Here is an 18,319-nt window from a genome sequence, read left to right as displayed (position 1 = left end):
CCCACCCCCCTTCCTGGAAGCACAATCCAGCCTGTGTATGTTGTACCCAGGTGGTAACACTTCATTGTCTGTAGTGTTAGGTTTTAACCAGGTTTCAGATAAACAGAGAATCTCAAGGGAGTGGACATCCAGAACTGCATGCAATTCATGTACCTTGTTATTAATGCTTCTAATATTGAGATGACAGGCTAGGAGAGAGTTAGTTGGCCTATTGATTGTAGGTTTGTAGCTTAGATTGCAAGTAGAGGGGGTATGTGTATCTGAAGTGGGTGGGCCAGGGTTGGGGTGAATATCACCACCGAGTATTAGGTTAAGTCTATACTTGGTGATGAACTTTAGGAATTTGTTTACTAGTTTGTGGTAGTGTTTGGATCTAGAGCTAATGTGCCTGGGGTTGAGATGTTGATAGACTGAACAAGATGATGGATGGGACCTGGTACTGTAAGTATGGTTGAAGGTGGGAGGATTTACAGCTGTGGTGATAGTATGGCCTTTCGGGACCTGAAATCCCAAGAGAAACTGGTTTTCATACAAGGTAAGGAGGTATGGTGCGAACAAGAGGGGGGTTCTTGATTTTAGGTATCTGGAAATGCAAAATAATAACCAAATAAACTAAACAAAAAAAAAATAACAAAATGGAGTAGCTTCTGATACAGACTCAGCTTTATGAAAGTCACAGATATGAATGCTCCTACAACCTCAGCCTCAGCATTTTAACTTCTGAAGGAGCTCAGTGCTAATCAGTTAAGCCATCCAATGAAAAAAATGTCCCAGAGAAGTTCAACAAAACATTCAAACTTAATTAATTATATCAGCATTCTGTTATCACACAAAGACAAACATTTAGTTAAGAAAAAAGAGAAATCCAGATCCAAATTTAAATCACTTTGCAAAACATGAAACTATTATTACTTCAGGCTTCAAGTTTTAATAAAGCAGATAAAATATTTCCTCTTCTCCCAGTAAGAGAACTGCCAGAATGCTAACAATAAAAGGTTTAGTATCACCTCTCTGCCAGATAGTGAGCACTGACAGGATCAAACAATAGTGCTCTCCCTGCCTATACAAAATGTTCAAGAATTTTCACTTTTAACCTTCTTTCAGACTGACCAGTGTGCCATCTTGGCTCCACATAGGTGCAACTGTTATGCACACTATATGATCACTGCTGCAATTATAATAACCATCTATATTGTATCTCATTCCATTTATTTTATAACTATGAATATTAATATTTGTGAAAATATTTATAGCTCTTACACTGAGACATATTTACTTATTTTAAAACTGTTGCAATACTCACCAAATGTAGAATTTATTGACAAATCATACGCACTATGCCCTTTGTTACAAGAGAAAACTGTTTTGGCCAGAACATTGATTTTCAAAGATGGTTTATAAGAAATAATGCACCAACAAACACAGGTTTCCTGATCTTAGATGAAAAACCTGTATCTGTAGTTACAAAACGATTTCCCCATATTACCTTGCCAATGACTGACCTCCTGTGCTGAAATAAGCATCCCTGTGACACTTGCAAGTTTTATTTGATGAGTCAACTTAGCCAAACAGTTCTGAAATTGCTGCACTGTCTTCCTTTCCAGAAACGTAACATAAAAGGTTTTTATCAAGTGTCTCAAAATCAGAGGCTGTATTAACCCAGCTTCTATGAGGTTCAGCACAGGACAAAGAGACGCTACAAAATGCAGGAGGTTCTGACTGTTTGCATACAGCATATACTATTAACTGCAGTGGGCTTCCAGTAATGCCTAATCACAGGGGTAAAAACAATGCTACACAGTTAGAGTCACACATCTCAGAGAGGTAAAAGAACAATCATCCACAGTTTGAGTGACATCAGGAAAAGTAATGGAAACAATATTTATTTCTGCTGGGAATCTCATGCTCTAAGTTATGATTAATTTCTAAGAAGAAAATATCAAATCTCTTTGCTCATTGCCCTAACAAAAACAGTCATCTGTGTAATGATTGTAAAATTATACCATTCGTATGCAAAATACTGTTGCAAACTATAACTTCTTTTCAACATAATCCATGAAAATGTTGGCGTAAGATCCAGCATAGTGGGCTGTCATCAAAATCACCAACCCCATGATGTAAGCAAAATTCTATCTCAGTTTAATTTTTCCATGTCTTTTGGGTTTGTAATACCATGATGAGAATGGACCCCATTCCTAAGTCAAAGTATGATTAAATTTAGTATTGTTTCAATCTTTGATGTTAGTCAGATGTGCTCTTCACAGCACCCGCAACGTGCTCAGAATTGACTCCTTCTGCAATTCATGCAGTGTTACATGCATCAGTAGCATATCTAAATAAGACTGTATATTATTCTTTATGAGACCCATTGCTCTTACCACTATTGGACCTGTCTGGGTATTCTTTTTCCACATTGCCCTCATTTGTGCCTGCAAATCCTGGTATTTTATGACTTTGTGTCTCTCTGTACATAAGACTGTTATCACTGGGTGTAGCAATTTCAATGATCAATATTACATTTTGTCCGCTTTTCATGGACTACTATATCTGGTTTTCTTGCATCTATTTTTTGAACTGTTGGTAGAGAGTGATCCCATGTGGTGTAAACATCATTCTCTATAATGCATTGTGGCTCATGTTTCCAATGCTTCTCAGCTACTTCAATATAATGATGCTTGCATAATCCCCATTGCAACAGTTTTGCCACATTATTATGCCTTTCTTTGTACAGGCCCTCTGCCATTAGTGTATCATACCCAGCAACAAGATGTGTGACTGTTTCTACTTCTTTTTAACATAATCTACATTTGTCTGTTTTTCCCACATGCTCAATGGAATTTGTAAATCAGCATGCACTTAGTCTGCTAACCTGGGCCACCAATGTTAACCTTTCATCTTTTGGTTTAAATTCACCTCTCCTTAACCATTTCTGCGTCAGATCCTGATCAACATGAGATTGTTCCTGGAGTTTTCTGTACTTGCAACTATATTTATGCCTTTTCCACATTTCTTGCCTTTTCATCCGATCCTTCTCTTTACATTCCTTTCTTTTGTTTTTTGACACATGCAATTGCTGCCTGATTTTTATCTATTTCTGTATTGGGTTCCATTTCCACTTGACATTGATATGCTTCTACTAAACTTGCAAAGACGTCATCTTAGACTTGTTCTGTTCATGTTTTAAAACTTCCAACCTCTTTTTATTGCCATGATTGATTTTTTTTAAATGACTATAAACTCTGTCAGCATCAGTTCCAGCGTATAGTTTATACATCATCGGAAAGCTAGGTATTGTTCTATAGTTTTTAGGATAGCTTGCCGGTTCTCTGTTCAGGACAAGTATAATGTTTCCTGTTGTTAACCATGTTGGTGTCTGATTGGGGTGCTCATATAATTAGTTCTTACTCAGGGGTAGATCTTCATATAAAGATGTTAATACTTTTAGCCAGCAGTTAGGTACTGCACCTAGGCCTTGAGTTTTCCAATTAAGAGATTTTCTTAATTTTGTTTCTATTTAACAATATAACAAGTAACAACTCCTCAGCCCAATTCAAGAAACTACTCAAAACACACTTCCTGAATAACAGACTATGCTCCTGTACTACCCCTGGCTAGTAATTCATTATTTTTCCTATTATTAACTAGATTCATAGTTTAGCTACAGACATTTATTGTCCATACGTTCAGATGTACAGTCTCATCTTAGACAGGAAGACTAATTGTGCATCCAATTTCTCTAAGGTATAAGAAATGTGTCTCATGTATGTTGTCAAATGTGCCTTTTTGTAATTCTTATTGTTATCTGTTAACTATGAAATTGTTATGGAGCTTTCCTCCCCGGGCCTCCACTGAAAATGGACATATCCAGTTGGACTCTCCCGGTTAACAAATGTAAAATAAATAAATAAATAAATATTTATCTGGTTGTTATTTCGTCCCATTTCGTATCTTGTACTTTTGAACTTCTTACTGTTTCTTTTACTTCTTCTCTCCATTCAGCGTCTTTATTAAGTTTCACAAGGTCTACATTGATATTTCTCCAAAATGTGTCTATTTCTAATTTTGTTGGGTGGTGTTTCTGTTCCTGTTTGCCTAGTTCCCCAATTCTCTATAAAACTTTTTTGGGTTATCAGTGATTGCTTATTTTGTACGTTTACTTTATATTTATTGTATAACTTCTGAGTTTTTCTGACTGTGCTGATATCTATCGTTTATTATTTGCAATAGTGTACGATAAATCCTGGTCTGTTCTAATACTGCGCATTGCGTTTATCAAGCCTATTTTTCTAAGTAGTTTTGATGATCTCTTCCCTCTTCTACACTCTTCTAACAGTGACACTTCTGGAGTTACTTGCTTTATAGTTTTCTCTTTTTGTTACTTCCATGATGGTATTTGATTTCTTCCCTTTCTTTCCCTTATTGCCCTGCATTTTTGTGGTAAGACTTCATCTGTTAATAATTCAGCTGCACATTAATATATCATATTTACTTCTGGTATGTCACATGAATTTCTGTTAATAGTTTTGATTACTGTGTTCATTTGTTTTGTCAGACTTCTAACATTTTGGATCTTATCGACTTTCTGTAATCTATTTCTTTAATCAATCTTAATATGTTTATCTATCTCTATTAAATCAAGCAACTCATCCATTAGATCGTTTTCTTCTTAACTAAGGGTACATTCTTTGTTCTCTGCTTTCTGTGTGCATTCTACAGAAAGTTCCAGAACATCTTCCTGTGACATATTCTCTTCAGCTGCATCCTGCGTCATCTGTTGCACTTTTATTTGGGAACTCACTGGCATATCACTCCACAATATTGGCTGCATCAGAGTTGCCACTGTTTTCTGTTCCTTACCTTGATGTACAACACTAACTGAACTTTTGTACTGGTATGGATCAGATGCTTCCTGTTCCACCTGTTTTTCCTTAATTTGGGGACTTACTGTTTTGTCATGCTGTGACATTATCAGAGTTGGATTTTCTACACTAAATCCTTCACTTCACAGGTAATCCATAATTTTAGTTTCTATTTCTTTAACTTCTCCATTACTAATCCTCTTACTCAGCCCTTTGTTTTCTTAGATTTGTATTGTAAAATTGTCCATATCCAGATGCCTTTGCCTGTATTTCTCTTCAAATATCTTTGGTGCTGTTATATTTGTATTGATTAGTATTGCTTCATATTAAATCCTTTTTTCTTTCCCATGCCCATATTTCTTCTTCAGATGTCTCCCGCTCCACCTCTTTCTCCTTATTATGAGGATGCATTGTTCCATCATGCTGTGACATGACCTATGTTAGAGTTTCTACACTAAATCCTTCACTTCACAGGTCTTCCATAACTTCATCTTCTATTTTTTAACGTCTACTTTTGTAATCTTCTATACCCCCTTTATGCTATTATTTTTTGTACTGTCAAATGTTCCATATCTGGGTGACTTTGCCTGTATTTCTCTTCAATTACCTTTGGATCTCCTGTTTTTTTTATCAATTACTTTGGCTTTCTCCTTGCATAGATATTATACCATATCAGATCTCTTTCTTATCCATGCCCATGTTTCTTTTTAATAACTTGCAAAAATCTCTTGGTTTTGTTGTTTATATTTTCGCACTTCCTCAGTCACTTCTTTTTCCAAACGGCCCAGGGTTTCTTAGTCTATATAATGTTTTTCATGAATCTGTTGTATTAATGAACACAGATTTACATTTTGAAGTTTTTGAAAGTTTATCTTGTGCAAGAATTTTTCTTTTTTCTAATTTCTCTCTTAATCCTTTTGAATATCTTCTAGCTGGAAATTCTAGCTTCTTGCATAATAGTATTAATACATAATTTCTTTCTTATCCACAGAAGTCCACTCTATCATCTTTATGGCTCTTTTTTGGCCTGTCAGTTTTTGTGGGTTTTTTTTTTTTTTTGTGGACTACTATTTCCTTCTACAACAAGGGGGCCATCCTCGCCCTGAGCCTGGCGAGGCAGTTGTTAGGTCCAATGAAGCACAAATAGTGCTCCAGCCTTGAGCTCCTATGTTTCCCTCACATAATCCCCCAGGGTAGCATCTCTCCTCGGATTGAGTTTGTTGACTAAATATTCAACAGGAAAGGATTAATATTGAAGAGGTTTAGAAAAATCCCTCATATTATATTGAATGGAACTAAATGAAAGGATCTAATGTTATTGCAAGTGCATAACTGCCATATATTAATTATCCAGTCTGTATTATCTGACTTGTGAGTCAGAATCCTAAGCTGCATTTCAACTTGAGTGAAATCATGACAGGAGACCCCCCCCCTCCATATAGCAGCCTCAAAGGAAGCCTGTGAACCTAGATATAGCATTTGACTTGGAATGCTTGGCAAAATATGGAATATGCTGCAGCATGTAGTTTATCTAGAGATGTATTCTTGAAGAAGATTTTTTTGGGGGCCACTTACAGAAACCTATGGCTCCATACCCCAATGCCCCACATCCATCATTGGGTTTACCTTCCCCTTTCTTACCCCTGGACTTCCTATATTTGACTAGTGTGGCATGGATCTTATGGATGTCCAGGGAGAGTCTAACCATCTGTGAGAGGATTTGTCTTTATTATACTCTACCTCATCTTTTCTCCCTCCATGTGGTCCCTTTTGTTTTATCCTGAGGGTGGGCATTAAATGGGGACATGCTGATGTATTGCCTCACCTTCACAGGATCTCAGCCAACGTCCACACCCAAATCCCTCTTTGGACAATATACCCTCTTCATATCCCTAGCCTCCACCAGGGATTGATAAGTGGCATGATGTCCATGGGACCACCCTCCCCCCAGGATAGGAATGGCCATCTCTTGCTTCCACTCTAATCAAACCTGGAATGGCTGAGCTATAGTCAGGGCTTTATACATCTATGTTAATTTTTGAAGAAGACTGTAGAAGTAGACATAAACCCAGTGCAATGAGATTTGGGTTTTACTGGCAAAGTTTTATTGTGAGAGGTATATACAAAGGAGATACAATCAGATATCCATCTGGATAGTGAAACTTTGGCTACCTTCTTCTCATTTTAACCAGTGCATCAGGTCCCAGTTGGTTGAGGTGTTCCTACTTCATCTCCCCCTAAAAGGCTTGTAAAAGCATATAGGGTCATTCCAGGAATAACAAGTACAGAAGACTTTCCCCACCATGGAATTTGTTTTAATAAGGTGTTCCTACCTCACCTCCCCCTGAAAGGCTTGTAAAAGCATATAGGGTCATTCCGGGAATAACAACAAGTATGGAAGACTTTCCCCACCACGGAACCTGTTTTCATAAGGTCAATATCCACTAAAATACCTTGCCACCTGTAAACCTAACAAACTGGGTCCAAACAAGCACTGGTGAATGTCCCCATAACTCCCGCTTGTAATTTGTTTATACTGATAAGCATTAGGTTGGAAAGGTTAGACTTTCCTGTAGCCCTCTTTCTTCCCCAATTAAGGTAAAAACAGCATGCTTTCTACTATTCAATCAGACGAGCGTAGTGTGCTCTGCACCTCCAAACAGTGCATTTCTCAATAAACTAAGTGAAACAAGCGTGCTACAAAAGGGGATTGGAAAACAGGCTCTCTGCATTGTAAATTGAGAAGCAGGCAGGGAACTGTGTAGTTTTTAACAGTAGGGCCTAGGAACAGAGTATTGGGCATATAAAAAGATACAAAAAAGCGTGCTTGTGACTCATTTAACAGTAGGGCTTAGGAACAGAGTATTGGGCATATAAAAAGAAACAAAAAAGCATGCTTGTAACTCATACCTGCACATGCTGCCTCTAGGCATCTGCTTTACTGGTTTAGCCCGGTTTCAGCCCTTCACCTCCCCCCTCTTTCAGGTAATCAGAGGTTACATAATCACCTACCTGACCAGCCATTTTCAGATTAACCAGTGCATCAGGTCCCAGTCGGATGAGGTATGTTTTCATACTTATGTATTTAATTTTTGTTTCTTTATCTGAGCTCAATGTACTAACTGTTTACTGCATTTACTCACAAAATGAAACCTTGATGAGTTAAGGCATGTTTATTGGTACCAGCTGCTACAAATTACTCTCAAACTGCTGTTGATATTGTATCCATTTATTGTTGTTTGCATTGACTTAGTGGTCTGTCCTGGGTAGTGTAGCATCAATAAGGGACAGAAATAATCGACAAGTAGTGTAGCATTGATAAGGGACAGAAATAATGAATATTAACTGAGCCCTTAAGGCAGATATATAAGAAACAGTGCTGCTGTTTGCTAATACTAAAAGGTGCACGTGGACTTGTTTGATAATCATGTATACTGAATGTTTGAATGATTAACTCTGTTCTTGGTATAGTACTAATAATCATATCCCCTCTCTAGGTGTTCCTACCTCCCCTCCCACTGAAAGGCTTTTAAAAGAATATAGGTCATTCCAGGAATAACAATAAGTACAGAAGACTTTCCCCCACCATGGAACTTGTTTGAATAAGGTCAATATCCACTAAAAATACCTTGCCACCTGTAAACCTAACAAACTGGGTCCAAAAAAAAGCAATGGTGAATGTCCCCATAACTCCCGCTTGTAATTTGTTTATACTGATAAGCATTAGGTTGGAAGGGTTAGACTTTCCTGTAGCCTTCTTTCTTCCCCAATTAAGGTAAAAACAGCATGCTTTCTACTATTCAATCAGACAAGCGTAGTGTGCTCTGCACCTCCAAACAGTGCATTTCTCAATAAACTAAGTGAAACAAGCGTGCTACAAAAGGGAACTGGAAAACGGGCTCTCTGCATTGTAAACTGAAAAGCAAGCAGGGAACTGTGTAATTTTTAACAGTAGGGCCTAGGAACAGAGTATCGGGCATATAAAAAAGAAACAAAAAAGTGTGCTTGTATCTCATTTAACAGTAGGGGTTAGGAACAGAGCATCGGATATATAAAAAGAAACAAAAAAGCATGCTTGTAACTCATACCTGCACATGCTGCCTCTAGGCATCTATTTTACTGATTTAGCCCCGCTCCGCTCGCTTTGCTCGCTCCGCGCCCCACCCTGCCCCCATATCCCACCCGCCCCCAGTAGTACTATGTTTATAGTACCACTGGCACACCCCCTTAATTAGATAACCAACTACACATTCTCCTAGAACCCAGCAAACTCCTAGCACAATAATACACCCTCTATCCACCCCAGTATCCATATTAACCCACCCATAGCTATTCTATTCTCTCTAATTTTTTATCCACCACATACACTCAATACAGACCCTACCCTAGTAATTTACTATGACTACACTAAAACACTAATGCTGCTACCCTTAGTACCCCTGCTATTCATTCCTTATCACCTAAGCTCCTATGAATATGTACAGCATCTTGAAATCCAATACCCAAACTCTCAAACAGACAACCCAGCATTTAATAAGTTTATCCACCACATAACCACCCCCTCTCCTAATTCCCTCCCCCAATTACCATCACCTGACTAAATACCACTACATTAGCTTAAAAAACAAACGCTGCAAAAAATCATAAACAAATTTTTAAGACTCATAAGCAATTTAAAAATTAATCTTATGAAGGATGGGGACATCCACCCCAACCCTGGCCCATCCACAACAGTAGAGCAAAGCACACCATCTAACAACCCAAAGTCTACTACCCAGATTGATAGATTTCTAAACTAATTTCTGGTCTGTCATCTCAACATCAGAAGCCTAAACAACAAGATCCATAGCCTACATGGACACTTAGCTGTTCACTACCCTGATATCCTCTGCCTCACAGAAACCTGGCTAAAACCAATAACCAAAGATAACAAAATAACCCCCCCCCCCACAGTACAACATCCTTAGACTGGACTGGATCTCCAGGAAAGGTGGTGGGGTAGCTGTACTATACAAGTCTACCCTAACAATAACAATTGACACCCAACAGCCACCCCAGTTTGGCAATGCAGAAATTCTCATCACCAAACTAATAATAAACAAAAATAAATGCAGATACATTGTCTGCATTTATATTCTACCTGGCAAGAATGATAATACTCTAGAAAATATCTTACATTGGCTAGCTTCTAACTATCCCCAAGAAATCATTGTCTTGGGGGACTTTAACATTGATTGGAACACCTGTTCCCCTGAAACTCCCTTCACCCATTTAAACCTTCACAGGTTTACTCAGATCATTGCCACCACCACCAGATTTAGCAAAAATAGTCAAAGATAGTATCCTTGATTGGATACTTATTAACAGCCACCCCCAAAAATATAAGTCAGGTACATTACCCGATGATCTAAGTTATCACTGCCTTACCTATTTCATTAGGCTCAAAGCCGACATTTCCAACCAGTCCACCTACAAAACTATAAGAAACGTCAGGAACTTTAACCTTGACAACTTCCAAAATGAACTCAAAGCATGTAATTGGAATGTCATGAAATGACTCCCATTACAAGAAGCAGTTGAGTACTTCAGTACCAGATTTCTGGCTATCCTTAACCACCATGCTCCTACTCGAACCAGTCGTGTAAAAGCCACAGTTGCACCGTGGCTATCTAAAGAAACAAAAACCAAAATTAAACTAAGAAACAATGCCTGGGCCAGGTGGCATGTTACCAAAGCCCCTATGTACCAAGTAAGATACCGGCAGCTAAGGAATTAGACCAAAAATCTGTCATTCTAGACAAAAAAAATCACTACACCCTCCTACAACAAAAATATCGGCTAAAACCTCAAAAATTCTGGGCTGGTATTAACAATCATCTCCACCCAGGCCATTCCACTCCTACCCCATCAGCTGCCCTTGATAGATCTCCTGTAGAAATTGCAAACAGCTTCAACTCCTTCTTTACTGAAACTATCCAGTCTCTAGCTACCCATCTCACTCCATCGGATACAAACACCAGCTCTGGCACATCTAGCCCTGATCCACCCAGCACCCAACCCACCTTTACCTTTCAAACCGTACCTACCAACCTGATCCAGTCCTTACACAAAAAGCTAAAACCTACTACACTAGCTGCCGACCACCTCCCAGCTGAATATCTTCAAAAAGCAGCTGATGCCATAGCACTTCCCATTTCTATTCTGATCAACAGATCCATCTCAGAAGGATCCATCTCAGCAATATGGAAAATATCACATTATACCTCTCCATAAGGGAGGAAGTTCCACAGAATTATCTAACTTTAGACCTATAACCATTCTTTCACCACTAGCTAAAATCATAGAAAGATGCATACACAAATAAATCATGCACTTTCTTAAAACGGAAAGCTCACCGACTTTCAGCACGGCTTTAAGCCATTTCACAGTACCACCACAGCTCTTCTATCTTTCTCTAATGTCATCAATCTTCATCGTAACAACAACAAACTATCTTCAGCACTCTTTCTAGATCTCTCAAAAGCTTTCGATATGGTCAACCATCAGCTACTGCTCAGTACCCTACAAACCATCGGTTTAGACCAACACACAATACAATGGTTTCACTCCTACCTAAATGGTAGACAGCAGGCTGTCTTATGGCAGAGTAAGCTGTCATCCCAACTTCCTCTAACCCTAGGTATCCCACAAGGGTCCCTACTAGGTCCCCTTCTTTTCTCTATCTTTATCAACAATCTGCACACCACCATCCCAGGAGCCACCTGCATCCAATATGCAGATGATTCAACGCTAATATGCTCCGCCTCCTCTCCTACACAACTTCTAACCCTCACCCAGACCACTTTCAGCATGGTAAAAACATGGCTAGCTAATTGCCGCCTGCTTCTAAATCCTGACAAAACCAAGCTACTACTTTTCTCCCCTAACTGTAGAATTTCTCCTCTTTCCTTCAACATCAAATCTAGAAATTACGCCATTATCTCCCCTGATGACCATACACAGCTTCTAGGCATAATAATAGACAACAACCTTAAATTTGATAAACATGTAAATCACACTATTAAGTCCGTCAACAAAAAACTTGGTTCCCTGTACAGAGCCAAACCTCTCCTCACCCCCCCCCCCCAGCTAGGTTAGCTATTGCAAGATCACACCTCCTCTCTACCCTTATGTATGTCTCCCCTGTACTCGCCAACCTATCCAAAACCGATCTCAACAAATTATCAGGATGTTACAATCATATAGCCAGATTCGTTACTGGCATGGCTTTTAGGACCCACCATTGTGAGAACCTCAAAGCACTGGGATGGCTAGAGTATCCTACCGTTCTACAGTTCAGCCAGCTTATAGTAGCGCATAAAATACTCCATCAACCTGATAACACCCCTGCCCTCAAAAATATTCTCACCCCTCATAGTGCCCCCAGGCCATTACGCTCAGCTGATAAACTATTGATACTGACCCAAAAATCCAACAACTCTGCAGGCGATGCTATATTTGCCAACTCAACCGGTAAAATCTGGAATCTACTCCCTACTATCGTTACCAAGGAAACCTAACTACCTCTATTTAAAAGAGAACTCAAAAATACCTCACATCTCATTGGCTGTGTTCTTGTTCTAAACTTGTTACATCTGATTGGCAGAGACGTATCAGAAAATGTGAACATAGAATACAATCAGATTTCATAATTCACAATGCTTAGACATTCAAATGCTATGAGGCATAGATACTTGGCTAAACAGCAGGTTGGATAGCAAGATATGTATTAGTGAAGTTGTTAGTCTAAGCATTGTGAATTATGAAATCTAATTGTATTCTATGTTCACATTTTCTGATACGTCTCTGCCAATCAGATGTAAGTCTGCACATTGTGTATATTGATATCTGCCTGTATTCTTTGTCTATATTTTTCTAAACATGTCTGCCTGAGTTTATCACTCAATGATATATGTACTGTCTCTTTTTTTGGTATGTGGAACTTTTCTCCCCGGGCATCCGCTGAAAAATCAATAGATCTGCTAATTTAAAATTAATTATGAATGCAGTCTTGGGAACAAAGGATGGATTTTTCCTGAGAGAAACTCTGTCTTTATGTAAAATTAATGAAGGAGGGTTGGATGACAATGCCTGTAATTCTGAAATCCTTTTAATTCTAACTGAAGTCACTGCTACCAAAAACAAGGTTTTCTATGATAAAAACTTCAAATGTGCTGAAGAGGCCAACTCAAACTGAGTCATTTTTAAAGTTTCTATGATATAACTGAGGTCCCACAGAGGAACTGTCTTTTATTGGAAATGAAGAAGGAAGATTCTTTTGCAGAACACTTCACGTATTCCATGAGAGGCTAAGACATGTGAATCAAACCAAACACATTAGTGGGATATGGCTGCCACATGGACTTTAATTGTAGAATGACTGCCACCTGAGACAAATAAACCTGAATGAAACTATAAAATGTCAGGAATCCATGGATCTGTTTTTCACTCCACATAAAGTGAAGTACTCCTCTCACACTCTTCAACCGTAATTTAGGAAAAGGGATGGGAAACATTAAATTCACCCCCTGTTTAGCATCCATGTTCCTAATTGAAAAGGGGCATCAAATAAATGTCCCACCATATCCTTGTTCTACCTGCCTCTGAGTATTATACACAAAATATAAAGACTATGGGATACATTAGCCTAGGCTTTGTAAGATCCTCACTGATCAATAGACTACTCAGAACCTATGAACCTACAAACCTATAGAAGTAGTGCAAAGGTTAATTTGCTTTCACTGAAAAAGCACTTTCATTAAAGTCTGTTAAAAAAAAAAACACTAAATCTTCTTTTATGCAGGGGGGCAAGCCCCACTGCACCCCCACACACACACCCTACTTTTATATTCTCACTCCGAGGTCACACTACAGTGGGGAAAAGGGAATTCTCCCTTAACCGCACCATAGTGCGATTGGCACAACCAGCATACATAACTGAAAGTGCTGCTTCGGTGAACAGCACTTTCGGTTATGTATGTTCGGTGATTTCTGCTTTGGCAGAAAGTGCCGTTGAGGATCTGTACGGATCCCATATATATATATATATATATATATATATATATATATATATATATATATATATATATATATATATATATATATATAAACTACACATGTACCAACTCATTCACTCAACCTTTTCTGGAATTCATAAATTCCAATGCCTTGGATCAGCTTGTCCATACTCCACCAGGGGCGGCAATATCCTGGACCTGATCATTACCAATATGGGTAACTGGTGTTCCACTCCAGAGGTCAACTCCTTGCTGGTCAGATCCGACCACAAGCTAATCACCCTAGACATCCATATTCCACCCCCACCCCCCATTAAGGAAACCACCGTCAAAAACTACTCCAAAGCCAACTTCATGCTTCTTAAGACAGAAGTGGCAAACTTCACAACACCCATGCAGATGCAAAGTAGAGGTACGGCTGCTGAATCTTACACAAATGCACTGTATAAGCACATACATGAGTGCATGGATCATGCCATCCCCAACAGAACCAAGACGCTATCCTCCAAAAAAAGGAAACCAATCTGGTGGTCCCCTGCCATAAACAAACTCTATAACAGAAGGAAGAAGCTGTTGCAAAAAAGAGTAAAATCCCAAGATTGGAGGAACTCCCTGGTCAGCCTCAACAAGAAGCTGAGATCCCTCATAAAATCCTCCAAAGCCAGTTATGAAAATAAAATTGTCACTGATTCCAAAGACAATCACAAAGCATTCTACAGCTATGTCAAGAATCTCAATGGCAACACACAGATCTGCTCTGAGCTACAGCACAATGGCACTAAATATACAGAACCAACCGATATTGTCAACATTCTGCCAGATAGGGACAGTGCTAACTTTACTCCCCTCTCACCCTCCAAAGGGCTCATCTTAATACTGGAAGAATGCAAAACCCCTGTAATCATGGAAGAACAAGTAAAGACCGAACTCTCCTAAGTCAAGAACACAGCATCCATGGGACCAGACAACATCCCAGGCTGCATACTGCATGAACTACAGAACAAACTGACACCACACCTAAGTACCATGTTCAATCATAGTTTCACCTCAGGCTATGTGCCTACTGAATGATGCACAGCGACGGTTATCCCACTCCACAAAGGGGTGCCACCATGGGCCCTTGAAACTACCGTCCCATTAGCCTGATGAGCCTGGTCTGCAAGGTCATGGAATGTATGCTCTTGGAACTTATAAATAAAGACATAGGTAACCTCCAAACCCTGGGCCCCACTCAGTTTGGGTTTGTAAAAGGTAGATCATGTCTACTAAACCTGACTGACTTCTTTGAAACAGTCATTAGAAGCATAGACGAGGGCAAGGTAGTGCACACAGCCTATCTTGACCTCGCCAAGGCTTTCGATACCATCCCCCACTCTGGAATTATAGATAAACTCACTAAACTAGGCATAAATCCCTATGTCACAAGACGGGTGGTCAGCTGGCTCACTGACAGAACCCACACAGTAAAAGTAGGCGACTCCAAGTCCGACTTCAGACCAGTGACGAGTGGAGTACCACAGAGTTCAGTCCTGGGTCCTCTCCTGTTCAGCATCTACTTCTCTGAAGTATAGGCCAACAAAGAAGGTCTTTGGCTAACAAACTTTGCAGATGACTGCAAACTGGGAGCCATACACCTAATGATGTAGACATTCTACAAAAGGGCCTCACAGAGACAGATGCTTGGTGTCAAAGTCATGGCCTCAGGCTCAATGCCAAAAAGTGCACTGTCATCCCCTTTGGGAAAAACTCAGTACCCATGAACTACCACATAGGCGGTAGCTCATTAAACACTGAAAGTGTGATAAGAGACCTCGGGACACAGGTGGACAGTAGTCCCTCCTTTGATAACCACGTCACCACAGTAGTCAGGAAATCCTACTATGTGGCACACCTCATCATAAAAGGGTTCTCCTTTAGAAAAAATGAGGTCATTGTTCCTCTCTACTCATCCCTCATCAGACCCATTATAGAGTACAATGCCCAATTTGGCATGTATCTCACAAGACACCTACAACAATTGGAAAGGCCACAGAAATACCTCACTAAGAGGATTACCGGCCTCAAACAGATGCCATAAGCAGACCGTCTCAAAAAACTCCAGCTCTACTCCGTCGCATATTGCCTACTCAGAGGTGATCTCTGCCTAACATACAAAGGTATGTCAAACCCAGAGCTGTTGGACATGCTACACTTAAAGAAATCTCAATCTCTTTGAACCACATGCTCCAGGGACCTAAACCTTGTCACCAGAATAAACAGAACATGCTGAAGGGATAGATTCCTGTCCCAGAGTCTTCCCATACTCTGGAACAAACTACCCATTCATGTCAACCAAAGCTCCTCATTGGCCCTCTTTATGAAATATTTTGATGACTGGATGGGAAATAGAAAATTCACACCAGGGATCACTTCTGTGGCACTGCCTGACAGGGGCACAGAAAAATAATTTTTTGGGGTGGTGAAAGCCAGGGAACCTTTTTTAGTACCTACCTATGAACCTATATATATATATATATATATATATATATATATATATATATATATATATATATATATATATATCCTTTGTTGACTAGGTTAGTCCAACTAGGTTAGTAGCCTCATTTCAAGGGAGACCCAAGGTGGTATTTATACCATTAGGGGAATTTGGCTATGGTATAAGGAAACTTACCCTACGCTTTTCAAGAGGTGCCATGAGATCTTTTACATCTACCTGAGCTACCACCAACTCAGGTAGAAATGGCCTTGGTTTAACATCTCATCCAAAGGACCACACACTCAGGAGTACAGCACCTCCTTATACTGCACCAAAGGAGAGTTCCTATGGTATCACTAACATTGCTTTACTTCTGCTTTAAATCCACATTTCTATAGTCGTTTGCACACTGATAACTTTGAAGAGTGTTTATGCTAATTTGTGAAGGGGGTCAGACAATGGACACCGGAATTGCAGTGGGGAAGACTCTGGTCCATTACTCTGCCTAGGGTCCCATTTGACTATGATATGGATATGTTTTTTCCTCTTCAGTTTCTAAAATTGCAAAGCTGTTCTCTTCCTGTTTATTAATAACATTGCTTTGAACTATTTCTTCTCTAACTTCCTCTTCATTGTTCAACTTTTCTTCCTTTCCCCTATGCCACTTTACCTTTCAGCATCTTCTGTACTAATATTTTGTGTTAGTCTTTCTTCTGAGCTTTCCTGTTCATCTACTCTTTCCTTTTCTAATATGGGACAGTCAAACAAGAAGTGTCTAAATTGTTTACATTTTCTACAAACAGGCTTACAGAGTTTTGCTATGCATACATACATGCAAATATTTCAGTCATGGGCAATAATGCCCTTCTAGCCTGCCAATATACCAAAGCAGCTATAGTAAGTATCCAGGTTATTCTTAAAAATATTAAACTAGTGCTTGCTTTTATGTAATTCGGTAGTCTATTCTATGCATAAGCTACTCTCCCAGAGAACCAGTTATTACACCTCTCATTCCTATATAAGCTACATGATAATTTTTGTCTATGTTTTGATAAACCCAGTCATTCCAAATGTAGTTGTCTTTAAATGCCCTATATACCTGAATAACATTTCCTCTTAAATGTCTACATGAGACACCATACAAGTTCAGATATTTTAGTCTTTCCTAATAACGAAAATGCTCACATCTATGGATGCCCTTGGTATATTCCCACTGTACTCTTTCCAATTTACTCATGCTTGTTTTCTTATAAGGTTCCATATTGTTATCCCATACTCAAGTTTGGGTCTAATATAAGTAACAAATATTGATTTTGGGTTCCTATTATAACCTCGAACTTGTAAAAGTTTGAATGTCACACGGTCGACAACATATGATCGAACTTTTACAAGTTCGAAGGTTAAAACAAATGGCTTTGTACGGCACAGAATGGGAAGATTTCCCTTTTCTGCACTGAAGTACGATCTCGGAGTTGGTATATTTAAGTAGCAGGGGTGTGGGGGGGTGCAGAGGGACTTGCCCCCCTGCTCAGAGCGTTTAGGTAAGTTTTTCTTTTTTTTTTTCTTATTTATTATATATTCGATGTTTCAAACTTCGCTCCTATGGTGCCGATCATATGAGATTCAAAGTTTTGAAACTTTGAGTATATAATATAGACCCTTGATTTCATAATTTATGATTTCTTAGAATTTATAAATCTTTTTATACAACCTATAGTTCTATAACTATCATTAATACATCGGATTATATGATTAGAAAAACTTAAAGCTGGATCTACCATATACCCAGGTCCTTAAATGAATTTAGTTTCAGTCACTATATGCTATTGCTCCCTCTCCACATATTGGCCACACCTTCATTTGTTACAGTCTTATATGACATGATTTTCATCTCCACAAAAATAACTTTCTTTAGGTTGGCCCCAGTA

This window comes from Protopterus annectens, chromosome 1.part1 (assembly GCF_019279795.1).
Source record: "Protopterus annectens isolate FY-2018-M chromosome 1.part1, PAN1.0, whole genome shotgun sequence".
Lineage (NCBI taxonomy): Eukaryota > Metazoa > Chordata > Ceratodontiformes > Protopteridae > Protopterus > Protopterus annectens.
This window is presented reverse-complemented; position numbering follows the sequence as displayed.